We start from the raw sequence: 13,864 nt of genomic DNA on the forward strand, positions 1-13,864 counted from the left end.
TGAAAAAGGGAACACTCTAGAGACATTTACAGTACATTCTTGTGTGACCTACAGAAACCACCCATGAAGCTGCAAAAAGGAAATATTTCTAATTAAAGGGGACCTATTATGCTAATTTTCAAGTTCATACTTGTATTTTGGGATTCTACTAGAACATGTTTACATACTTTAATATTAAAAACACATTATTTTTCTCATACTGTCTGAATATACCTGTATTCGCCGTCTGTCTGAAACACCCTGTTTTAGCCTTCCTTCTGAAAGAGCCTGCTATACGGTAAAAAAAATGACACGTAAATCTCACTTTTCCCAATATGGAACCTTTAAAGTTCATTGTTTCAGACCTCCCAGATGGCTCAACAACATCAAGACAACAGTGCAGCTTTTGCCATATGACCACAAACAAGCAATCAGATCAGATCGGGAAATTTGATAAGGGCATCATCTCATCCCAGCTCATTTGAGAATAACCACATTTGATCCTACATAATAGAAAGAGAGTGTCATTAACTGACTAGTAATTTAATGACACGAAAATGAAGTTAAAATTACTATTGCGGACAACTTTGGGTCATTAAATGCCACTTCAGCATCCTCTGCTCTCCTGCTAGCAGCTCTCAGCGCCACGTTTTGGCGAGGCAGACAGGGTTTCATGCCACTGGAGAGAAGCGGGGAGGATGAGGGGGAGGAAGGCTCTGTGTGGCTTTGAATGGTTTGCTGGGCCTCTTCATCTCGCTCGGCGGGTAATTACAGAATCATGGGTCAACCACGCATGTAACCACGGTTACGTTGCACAGTAGCAGATGTGCTCATGACATTATCCAGCACCAGAGCAAAAGGTAAATAAAAACAGATGCAGCTGGTTGCTACGGACCTTTGCCAAACTTGCATATACCCCTAATTGTTCCCATGTGGGCCCCGCAGAGCCAGAGTAGTAAAAGGGGCGGGTATACCCTGTTTAAGATATGCCCGTGTTTCTCAAAGGGAGAAATTTATGAATGGGACAACAAGCCTCTGATGGTGGTTGTGGTGGTGTGTGTTTATATGTGTGTTTATGTGTGCGTCTGGCATTCAATGGAGGGGCAAAATCAGTAGTAGTACAATTTCCCTTATTCTCTTATCCTTTTTGTTCTTTCTTCTGTGGACAGAACATGGCTCCTGCTCTGCAGCCCCTCTTCAAGCATCCTCACCTGCTAAAAGGCCTACTGGTCTTAATGCTTTCTTTGTTAAACCATGCCTGGATGTGTGTGCGTGACACTGCACAATGTCAGGGAGGTCCCTGTTTGGACCTGAGCCAGGCCTGCTGCCGGCCAGATGAAATATTGAGGAAGAGGCTCGATTTCAGTGATATCCTGTCTTTGCTCGGCATCTGATTAGTGTACACAGCCTGCACAGGGTCTAAGATGCTGCTGTGGTGCGTGATTGAGTGTGTATGTGCTGTTTACAGGTGTATTTCTTGCACAGTGTGTGCATTAATGACACACAGGTTTCAGTAAGACAAGGCCTCAGGTTGGACTTGAAATTCTTGAATTAGGGGCCTGTTTTAATAAGTCGATAAACAGTTTTATTTTTCCCACATCTTTCGTGTTGCTTCCATTGAGCTGTATGTGGTCTATCCTCTTCTGTGCTACACACACACACACACACACACACACACACACACACACACACACACACACACACACACACACACACACACACACACACACACACACTTACACGTCTTACACTATGAAGCTCGCTGCCAACAGTGCGTGCCTCCTCTCTCTCTCTCATTAACCGCAACTGTCAGATCCTCCAGATGAGGAGCAATTAAACCAGATAATAAACACTCGCCATCAATTCCTGTTTGTTGATGTTGTTGTTGTTGTTGATGTCGACGAGCTGGGGGCTCCTCTCCTGCCACCTTAGTGCTAACTAGTACTTGAGTAACACAGGAGAGCAGCAAGGGGAGAGTCCTTCATAATGCTGAAAAGGGGTCTACCTGCTGCATGTATGGCAACACCAGGGTGAAAAAGACACAGTGAATGTTAACAATTAGATCCTAATCAGACACAGCTCACAGAGGCTGCTCTTTTATCCCCAGGCTTCACAGAAAAGGCAAACAAAGCGCTGCAAACTGTCAAGATAAAACACTACTTGGGATTGGTTGTGTCTTAGGGCTTCTTAAAGGGCAGTAATCTTGCCGTGCGCCGCTTCCTGAGACGACATGCTGTAAAGACTCCTGTGTTTGCTCTTGTATTGGAGTGATAAGGCCTCCTCATCACGCCTCACTTCTGACGAGACCCATCTCCCCTGATGATGAGATGATGGGGCCATGTTGGGGGAACAGAGAGGGTAGCCATATGTTTTTTTTCCCTTTTTTTTTACATTGTAGATGATTGGATGATGACAGAAAAAGCGCAACATTTTCTAAATTAAAGTTGAAACTGAAGCTTTTCTGCTGATTTGAGTAACATCCTTAAAAACAGGGTTCCTTATTGTATTCAACTGTTTTAACATTGCAGCCTGTTCTCGCTGTTTTCTTCCTAAATTTAACCACCAAGTTTTGTTGCCTAAACGTAAGTTTAGTTTGAATTCACTAAATTGCGACCGTAGTGTCAGAGTTTGGCACGAAATGTGACAAGATTTGAAAAGAGAGTGAGAAGTAAAATGACCAGAAAAAGCTTGAAAAGCTTAAATTGCGTTAGATGACATGTGAAAAAAAGCGGTGTGCTATTTTTATGTTTTCCCATGAGATCACATTGAGCATTGCACAAAAAGGATCAAAATCAATGCAATGTTGTTTTTATTCCATGCATTTATTTGTTTCCCTGCTTCTTCCCTGTCAAAACCTGGTGCATTAATTACCAAGAATGCAATTCAATTAGCAGCAGTTTGGTCTGAGATTTGGGTGTTTAGTAGCATCTAACATAGCCTTGAACCACTAGCCTCAAGCAGAGATGAGGAGCAAGCTACAACGGTAAGATCACTTATTTCTAACTCAACACACAGAGATCTTTTTTATTTTTAAACTTCACCTCAGACTCAAAAGACATCCCTTTAGGACATTCATCAGATTTCACTCAAAAGGTAACAGACTTCTTTTTGCACAGTAGTACCTCCCATAACCTGTAAATACACAGTGTTTTGTGTAAAATCCACTTTAATGTACACTTGTATTATAAGAAAAGTAGTTGACCTGGATTTTTTCTAATGAGATGAACTCTAGTTGACCTAAAGAGAAAGGCAAATGTTCATGTTCACTGTTGATTGTTCAGCTTGTTAAAAAAAAAAAAAAAGTGCCTGGGATGGTTTTCCACTTAATTTTGAAGGCCGGACAAAGCATTCTTAGGAATTTAAAGACAATACCCTTTCTTTCAAAGGCTATAAAAACATGTATACAGCTGTACAAGGAGTTTCCTGATCCAAAGGCAAAATATGGTGTCAGATATTCCTATTACCAATCAGGATGTCGTGGCCTGGAAAATAATGTACAAGATAAAACTGTGGCCTGTTAAAAAAAAGCTGAAAAAACTGATCCAATTTCCCTTTCTCCGTGGAAAAACAGACGCGGCCTCTTGTTTTGAAACCATATTTCCCTCAAAAACACTCTGAAAACTAAACAAAATTGACAGTGTTGGATTTATTGTCTTCTGCTCTTTTGTCTTTGGCTGCCACTGTTTGTGTCTTTGCCATGGAAACGGCAAGGTTATTTATCTTTACACCCCTTTTACAATAACGTCCCTTTCCTGACCAAACAACAGAGGAAATATCAGGTCAAGCCTCTTCCCCCTTCTAATGATCAGGTCAATTCAGACTTAGTTTTTCAAACGGCTCATGCACATTCACATGAGCGCCCATACACAGCCGCGCTATTGATGAGAAATGTACAGTTTGTGATTAAGATTTCCGTCTTGTTAGTGTGTGCAAATGTTTTTTTTAGACCCTTTGTTTCTTAAATGGTAAAGGAAAAGGGAGGTGATGGTTTTCTATTTATGCTCTGCATGTTGGAAAGCTCAAAAAGTGGCTTCAGGCAGAAACACTAGATGGAGACAGAGAAAACTGTCTTCAAGGTTGCATTCAAGTCTGAGAATAAAGCGTTTGAAACAATGGACAAGCACACGCACAAAGAAAGCATTTATTGTCTCCATTTCTTTGCAAATCCTCTTGAATTATTTTGTATATATATATATATATTCCACGTCTCTCACAGGTTGTTTCAGAAGCTTATCTTGTGCAGAAATTTGGAAAACTTCATGAATTTGACTTGCTCTGGGAGCTGTATCCTTCCTCTTCACAGGATAAATCTAATAACATACATTTCCCAGATAAAATGTGCTCTGTGCAGTCGTCTGCGAACATCTTGCAAATCCTTGTGACTTGTGTATACTCCAGTATACTCTAGCTGTCGGGTGCTGTGCCCTGTCTTTGCATGGGGTAGACGAGCAATTACTCCTTTTAAGGAGCTGTTCTCATGAAAGTTGACCAGAGTATATGCAGACTACTTTCCTCAATCCACATAAACAACGCCGATAATAGAGGAAAGTGACAATTTAGATGAGTAGGAATAGGCATAAAAGCATGAGGTGCGTAGAAAGTGCATGTCACAATTAAATTACTTAATGGGTGGAAGTCCCACGATAGATCACATGAAATTTACATCAAGAGTCACTGTAATAAAGACTTTGTAAAACTTACATTGAAATTCAATTAGAGTGTTGAATGCATAACCAAAGCCGTGAAAAATGAACTCATTGGGGGTCCCTTTTCATTACTGCCCTGAGGCAAAAGAGACCATTAATTTAATACATTCCATGTTTTTTCACATGAGCATTTTTAAGTTAGTGCACATTTCCGTCCTAATGTATCTAATACAAAGAGAGAGCCTGCCAAAGACTGCATTATACAAGCAGCAAAGAACCCCCACCCCCTCTACAGTTGTTACCTTGAGTAGTCAGACCACTTTCAATCAGTCAAGCTTGAAAAACGACCAGGCCCTAAAAAAACAAAACAACAAAAGAAGAAATTATGATATTGTTTTATTGATTCATAGTGCGGTGAATATTCCTGGGGTGCAGGTGCCGCCCCTGGCACGGAGGTACATACGACAGCGCTGACTTTGACTGTTAACAGTTAAATGGCACATCTTAATTAAGATATTACTGTTTTATCTCAGAACAGTGGATCTGCACCCTTCAGTCAACCACAAAGCAAAAACAAAACAGGGACCCCTTCAGATGTCCCACCCTTAAGAGGAGTGCTAATTAAAAGACTATTTCATTAACTGTTCCGGCTTGGTAAATACAAGTTTACAAGGGGTCAATAGACTTTACAACGCATAATGATTTGGAATATAATTACCGCGTAAAGGGAGCCATGAAAATACCTTCAAAATAAAGGAAAGTTGTTTGTTGGTCCAACAATGATACACCGTGTCAGTCTTGGTTAACAGAGTTCAGAGGGCAGGTCATGTTAGCTGCGATCAACTTGATGCACCAACAGTTTATCAACCTCCTTTGCACCTTTATATGGCACACATGGCTGCCGTTTGGTGAGCGGCTGGGGAGCCACAATAAACCACAGGCTCTAATACTTCAGTTTACCGTTGTTGCAGATAGGTGAGGTTATTACAAGCTAATTGATATTATCAAAAAGATTGTTCTTCTGCAAAGAGTATTTGCTGAAGATGCACAAACCCCTTATAAGAATAATTTAATTCTCATTCCTCACATTGCAGGAGTGAAAATAGTCGAACCCTCCGGCACTTATTTATTTATTGCTTGTTTTCATGCTGAAGGAGAAAAAAAACATGCAGAGATTTTCATGTTTGAATGCTTAACCCAAGACTCTTTTTTATTTATTGTTTAGGTTTTTTTTTCTGTACACACATGCTACTCATGAAATCAGACTAGAGAACGATGCCTCATATAGTCAACATTTTCTTTAATGAGTGGATGAAAACAGCAGTGCTGCATGCGAAAGGCCATAAACACATGGTTTTTTTAGGATAAAGATGAGAGTGACACTTAGGCCAGTCTGGGTGAGTCCATGTGAAGCAGGGAAAAACATGTATTATTCATTGAAAAACTGTGAATGTTAGTGCTTCTTTTCCTTGTTTCAGCACGCATTTTTCCATTTGTCTTGTGATGCTAAATTTTTAACGTTTTCCCCACATCGCATTGATGTTGCATATAATTAGTGACTTTGCAGCAAAATCACTTCTGACAACACAGTGTTCGCAAATTAGAATACTTCAGATAGGGGAAATTCAGCTGGGAGAATGGGGCTGGGAGAAGTATGAGAGTACTTTAAATATTATATGCACTGCCCCGGAAAAGTGACAAAATCATTTGAATTAACAGAAAAGATGCGAAAGCTAATTGAAAACTCTTGGTTTATTTATACACGTTTAGAAAGCTCATCATGTTTTCAAGAGCAGGATGTGCCCGCCACAAACACGGCACAGTATACTACGCAGAAAAAGAGCAGGAAACGCTGAAGTGCATATTTGATTTATTTATTTTCACCCAGACGGATACTCAGAGCTTTATACAGATTTTGCCATTTGGAGGTTGAAATAATGGATGGGGCGCTCATCCATTTTTAATTCCTCCATGTTGTGTGAAGGGTAAACATGCTGTTTGAGATGTCTTTTCTCTGCTGAACTGTGTTTTCTCATTATGAGACTGTGTATCTGGAGCAAAAACTAGTCACGAAAGTGCTTAAAGTGAATCGCAATAAGTCATTGGCCTTAATAATGCGTATTCCAAAAAACCTCTAATTTCTGAAGAGCAAAAAAAACAAAAAAAAAAGGCAAAAGGTGCTTCTTGTCACGTTATACTGTGTGCATTTGTACAAACTCAATGATGGCTGTGATTTTCCTTTAATGAATTTGTAGTGTTCAGTGATCTAAGGACAGGGATCTTTGTTGACAGACCGTCCACCCATGGGAAGTTATCCTCGAGTAATACGTTGCAACAGCTCTCAGTTTGGACCCAGACACCAGCCCACAGATCCGCTGATAATTTGGAATCATTTTTAATAAGTCGTAATTACACAGAGGGTCTGATTGTGCTCTGTAGCCCTTGAAAATGAAATATGTTACATTGGGGCCTGATGGTAAAGGATATTGCTTGCCGTTCATACATAATTGAGCGATCTTGAATGTCAAACCAGTGGGAGAAAAGGCAACAGAGGCAACAGTACACCTCACCACAAAACTACACAGCATCCTCTCCACTCTGAGCCAGCCGGCAGAGAGGAACATGTGTTATGTGGTGTACCAAAGTGCCCAAAGGAGGTGTACATTGACAGGTTTTGTATTGAGAGTCCTTTCCCAAACTGCTGCTCTTTAAGTAACTACTGCTCCCACCCCCCTCTTGATCTTAAACTGTAGACAGCTTTCTTTTTTTAGTCCCAAATCATATGTTTTTACCCTCAATGGACTAATGAAATAGCTGAAAAGATTATCTTTGCGTTTAAATTAAAAGGGGGAAGCTTAGATGATGAATTCGTCCCATGTCTTTTTCTCTGGTCTTGCAGGAGGAGAAGAGTTGTCTACAAGCAGATAACCTGACTTTGTTAGTAAATGAAATACACAAGAGCTCGGGGATGGAAGCGTTTTAGGTCCTCCTCCTCTGTATAGATAAATGACCTGCTGTCTCCTGAGCAAAGAGCCATCTTTATATTTTTGACGTTTTTCTGTTTAATGTGTTGTATATTTCATACGGTCGGTCTTTATGCTCTGCCTTTTTGCATTTTCTTTTAAAGCTCACATGCAGTTATTGATGCCCTGCCTCTAGTACATTATGCATTATTTGTTAGTAAGTACCATTTTTGCATATTGACGGTAACAAGAAAATGCATGTATGGAAATTCTAATATAAATTGACTTATATGTATAGGCTTAGACTCTGCTCACTAAGCTCTTCTGCAAATAATATATAGTTCTTCGTGCTGCTAATCCTGAGGAGCAGCCTTAAAGACTGCCGGCTCGAGGGAGGGAAAAAAAACAACCTGGGCCTTTAGCTTTTAAAGACTTTTATCTTATATTACAGGAATGACAGACTGTGCCTCTTTCTAAGGCTTTTATGCTTTGTTTCAAGAGGGGGAAGAGAGATGCATGAGGAGACGAAGGGTGATATTGATAAGGATGGAAGGTGCAGAGGAGTGTACTCCAGTGTAATGCAGCTTTATGATGCCCTTTTTCATTTAGCATGAATGGTTTTTATGATTCCATTTCTTGGCTGAACAGGGATGAAAGAGGACTGAGGGGTTGAAACAGACAGAGGACACATCGGAGCCATTGAAAAACACTTTGCCGTCTACATCGCCAGCACAATGAAACCCATTTACTCAAAATGTCTCAACTAACCTCAATCATTGAACGTCTAAAACAGATATTCAGGCGAAAATGTGAATGAACTTGGCTGTAAACCGAATGTTTCCCCTCGTACAGTCTGGCTGATAATAAGCTGCTACAGCTGCTCTTAAAGTATTCACCCCTCATTAACAATTTGCACATTTTGGTTAAGCCACACAGTTATTACCTTATTATCAGATTTTATTTGTCTCCAATCTCTGGAATGTAGAATAATCTTTTTTCGCTAAAGCATCACATTTAACACGCTGAGCTCTTATTCACACTATTTAACACTGCTATTTCTTACAGTGAGCTCATTCAGTACATTGTAATGTATCTTAACATCATGTGAAGGTGTAATATAATTTGAACTCACATAATATATGTTTTAAATGCCTTCTACATACGACTTATATATGGGTAGCACCAACCCCCCCCCCCCCCCATCACTGGAAACTTTAACTGCACACTACCTCCTGCACTGCTTGTGTAAATAAATATATGTATATACTTTCTATTTTTATGGTTAATAGTTTATTATGCTTAGGTTTATTTTTATGCTATGTTTATGTCTGTTTCCATGTAAGCACCGTCAAATCAAGTCAAATTTGTTGTAACGCAAATGACTTGGCAATAGACCTGATTCTGATATAAATCATCACCTTTCAGTCACCTCAGTAAATGCCAAAAATAAAAAAATGCTATATCTGCCCGCACTGACCTGAGCGCCAAAACATTTATGAACTTAAATCTGTTACATTTTCACATGCATTAACATGAGGGTTGTTATTTTATGTTATCTTCATGTTTTATCCGGCCACCATCCAGCCATCCACAACTTAATGGTAAGACTGTTGGAGAGACGTGCTCTCTTTGTTAGCAGGTAAAACAAAAAACTAAAGATAAATGAGACGTTGAAGAGGTGTTCCGATTCTTTACTTGAGTAAAAGTATCAGTAACAGTGTGAAAATACTCCATTGTAGGAGAAAAATGTTGCCTTATTCTACAAACTTCATATAACTTGTTGACTTCTACAAAGTATTATGTTGCAGAACTTATTAATCAAAATGATCTCATTGCACAGCAAATTATTTTGACTTATTTTGAGAGAATTAAACTTTTGGGACTATATAATATGAGCACAAATTACTGGGTAAGATGCAGATTTTTCTGGTGTTTGCAGTAGTTGAGTAGCACAGTATAAAGAGGCAGAATGCCTCGCCTGCCTGTGGACCACCATCGGACCTTATATCTGAAGAAACATGTATAGAAATCATGTTTTGATCCTTGTGTATTTGTGCCAGGAATTACACGTTTGAAATATGTAATTAAGACTGCACACCCAAGTGTAAGTAACGCCGCTGGATCTATGATGCCTGTGTGTGTGTGTGTGTGTGTGTGTGTGTGTGTGTGTGTGTGTGTGTGTGTGTGTGTGTGTGTATGTGTGTTTTTCGTAATTTTTGGGATGTCATTAACATGATGATTGGTATTGCTTCTTTCACATCAAGGCTGATAAAAAGACCAGAAGTGGCTGGATAAAACACATCAGGTAACGTTACATTTGTGTGTTTAACATAGCTAAATTTCCTTGCTAGCAAGCAAAGTAAAGCGAAGTGTATTGTGTGAGAGATGTAGTTCACCGCGCGGTTTTACACAAAACTAAATGATACTACTTTCAAACTTACGATGAACTGTTACTTTGTTGACTTGCAAAGACATCTTAATTTGACACACATCATATGTATAATATATGGTACTATTCAAATGGCATCATTGTTGACTACCATACATGTTTTTTTCTAAATAAGGTAGGCGACACCGCAGGGCTAGGGACCCCGCCTCTCTTTTAAGTAGCAGAAAATGTAAATACTCAAGTTAAGCAGCCCTAAATTGTACTTAAGTACGGCACTAGCGTGAATGTACTCATCTTTCCACCACTGTTGATTCCTGAGAAAAATAAAATTTGTATTTGTCATATGAGTCCAGAAGAGCAGGTACATCCATTTCAGTAAAGCAGGGTTGTCTCTTATTTTAAACTTTATAATCCCCATCTATTTCCTTCAGCTGTCTGTCTAATGCTCAGTCAGATTACTTGTAGTCAAAAGTTTTTTTCTTAACTTACTGCAGACACAGATCTGCAGAGCGTGCTGGAGTTTCCTTTTCCTCGACACATGTTTGCCAGCACTTTGTGTCAGCACTGTCGTGGAGGTACAGTAAAAAAAAGAAGAAAAAAACAGGACAGGAAGATTTTACGGACGGTCTTTGGAGGCAGGTTATGTTTCTCATGCTTTTGTCCAGTACATGTACTTCAGTAGGGCTTATTTCTGACATGGATAGGAATTAGGTTACATATAACATTATAGATTATTTATTTTCTGTTATATTCAAAAGAAGTGAAATATATATTGTTACTTGCAGTAAACGTTGGTGAAACTTTAAACAAACTTGTAATATTATATCAGACAACACATGATGTGGCTCCAGAGCCTGTACGCTGATTGATACACACTTCCGTCCTTATCCACCTCATCCACTGGCATTGAGTTGAAGCAGAACAGCTGTTTCTAAATAGGGAAATAAGGAAATTGTAATTTTGTACTTAGCATCTGATAAAGTCATATCAATCCTTTAACTCTCGATGTGAGCGTACCTCGACGTTGAAACAGAGACCTGCAAAGGTTTGTAAAACATATTAGAGGAATGCTTTGGATGGACGACTTCCTTGATCCTTACTTACTCATCTCCGCTCTGTGATCCCGATACCGATACTAGCGTTTAAAGCATCCACTTCTCAGGAACAGGGCATCGTTTTTCTGTCTCTCAATAAGGTTTTGTGGTTTTATCCTCTGTGTCTAAGGCACATAAAGGCTTTATAAGGGTGCTTACAGACAGACTCGAGCAGAATCAGGCTTTTTGAATCTGTTTAAATGATTTTAAAGGCGGGGCAGAAGGCTATGATTCTCTGATTTATTGCTTCCCCCCTCTTAGTTCAGATTGATGTTTTGCTTTTCCATGCCTTCCTGCTTTTATGGCATCATCTTGTGTCCAGAGATGTGGCTCCTCCAATAAAGAGCCTTTTAACTTTCCTCACATTTCTATAAAATAAAAAAAAAGGATGAGAAATTGTTTTAAAAACTTATGGAAATTATATTTTAACAGTATTTCTACACGTGTGCACAAAGCATGTGTGATATGAATGAGAAATGTTGCAGTTCACGTGCTCTCAGTGACACAATACAACATAAAAAGAAAATACATTGATATTTTATTACCAGCAATATATTTATAATTCTCCTTGAGGCTTTCAGTGAGGGACAGCCAATCACGTTACTGTATGCTGCTGTATTAAGACTCATCCAACGAGAAAATCCTCTGAACCACAGCGTCGTCATGTCATAAGTGTCACATTGGGCTGTTGTCTAAACAAAGACATGGCCTGGAAACAAGAAGGAGTTAGGGGGACAGGTTAGGCACAACGAGAGACATCCATTTTAATTAAATGTTACACAGTCCCACTCCCAGGCCTTAATACAAGTAGGCTTACTGCAAAGATCTCATTTAGGACAAACAAGATGACTGCATCTTTCTCTAACTATCACCCACAGCCGAGGAGCGCCCTGTGATACAGGGCTGTAAAATGACTGATGTTTGTAAAAAGCGACATTTCTGCCTAGTAAGCACTTCTACAGGGACGCTCCTGAGTTTTTATGTGCGGGTTCATAAACTCCCAGACTAATGCACCCTGACACACTGTTTTGATATCATTACAGCATTATACTCATCCTTTTTTGAGTGAAAAAATGCAAGTACTTAGAAAGTCGAAATTCATAAATAAATTTATGTCAAACTGCACTTAATATTGATTTTGTTAGTGTACAGATTCAATAATAAGGTACCGAGTGCATGAATATTTAAATATAATCTTCATTTCTGCATCTCCTAATGGCCTTTTCTCCTCTACACTCAATTTAAACACAATTTGGAAACTATAATGTATTGAAAATGACTGGAATTCAGCAATAAATCATTGCTAGGATACTGTGAGCCTTTTATAAGATAGTCCAATATTAGTCTCCAGGGGAATCTGCACAATTAGATTTCTGTTTTTTAAACTTAGCAATTATCATTCCGACTATCGTTTCACCAGAAAGTGTTGTCTGTCTCCTCTTTTCCAATTTCCATGCAGAAATGGAGGACAGCTTAAATGGACTGCAGGCAAACCAGAGACGTCAAAGGTCAAATTACAAGCAGTGAAGTATAACCTCAGCACACCACAGCGCATGCAAATGATTCCCACAATGTTACTTTGTTTTCAATGTTTGCTGGAAACTCAGCAACCTGCATAAAGTCAGTTATTGTTAACAGCTAATGGATAAAAGTAAAAGAAGAAGAGTGATGCGTCGTTCAAGGCAGCAGTCCAAGCTAGCGTAAATGAATGAACAAAACCCTCTAATAGGCATGTGGAGCCACAGCGTGCGATCCATATGATGGCTATCAATAATTCATTCTTGGCTTTGGCCTTTTGGGAGACATTAAGGTAATATGAAGAGCAGTCAGGCCAAATGGTTTGCAAATCCTTTTTAAGCAGCATACACAGTATCATTTACCTGATTTCTGCACAAGTAGCAACATTAAAGTGAGTCTAACTGTTTTAGATAAGCACAATCAAAGACACTTATGTTTCATTTTATTTGAAAGGTTAGCAGCAGGATAGCAATATCAAAACAATTCCATTTTGCTCATATTGCTTACCTCTTTTTTATTGGTGTAATGTGATAAAACATAAAAGGTGTCATTAAAAATAACAGAGGAGAAATAAAAACATAAAAAGTATTTGCAGCAGCACACACAGATTTCACAAGGGTAAGAAGAAATCATATGGAGAATTTTCATATAAAAGTCATTTATAACCTGATTAGCCTGGGACCAAACGTAGCTCATATGGGCTTCACACTCCGCCATATTGACAGCTGCTAATAGTTTGTTGTTGGAACTTCCTCTGTAAGCATCATGGCCCCGACCCATGTGGTTCTGGTTCCTAAATCACACTTTGTTGTCTTCACTCGCCCTCAGAAAAAGCTCTGCTTCAGCATTAATAATTGGCTTTTCGGAGACATTTTGATTTGTCCCCCCACATTTTGAAGACCATATGGATGAAATTTGTTTTGGAGAACCAGGCTTCCATTCACACACAAAAACACACACACACAAACGGTCAATTGATCTCATATAATAAAAGCTAGCTGCGGATGAGCAGACTCGAATCGTCAGCGGAGTGAAAGGATTTTCCTGAAAATGGTTCTCAACATTGAATGTCTCTATGACTCATGAGGAGGACTCCACCTTGTTTTTCCTGCATGTGACCGGAGTCTAAACAGTAGACTTAAAGGTCCTTTAAGGTTTAAACAAGCCATCAGGACTTCTGCACGGTTGTGATGTCACAACTATACTACGTATATACTGTATAGGAAGACTGGGCTTTTTCAGGAGGGGTCTTAAAGCTGAGGGAGAATACAGGTA

Source organism: Echiichthys vipera (assembly GCF_963691815.1).
Source record: "Echiichthys vipera genome assembly, chromosome: 9".
NCBI classification, from domain to species: domain Eukaryota; kingdom Metazoa; phylum Chordata; class Actinopteri; order Perciformes; family Trachinidae; genus Echiichthys; species Echiichthys vipera.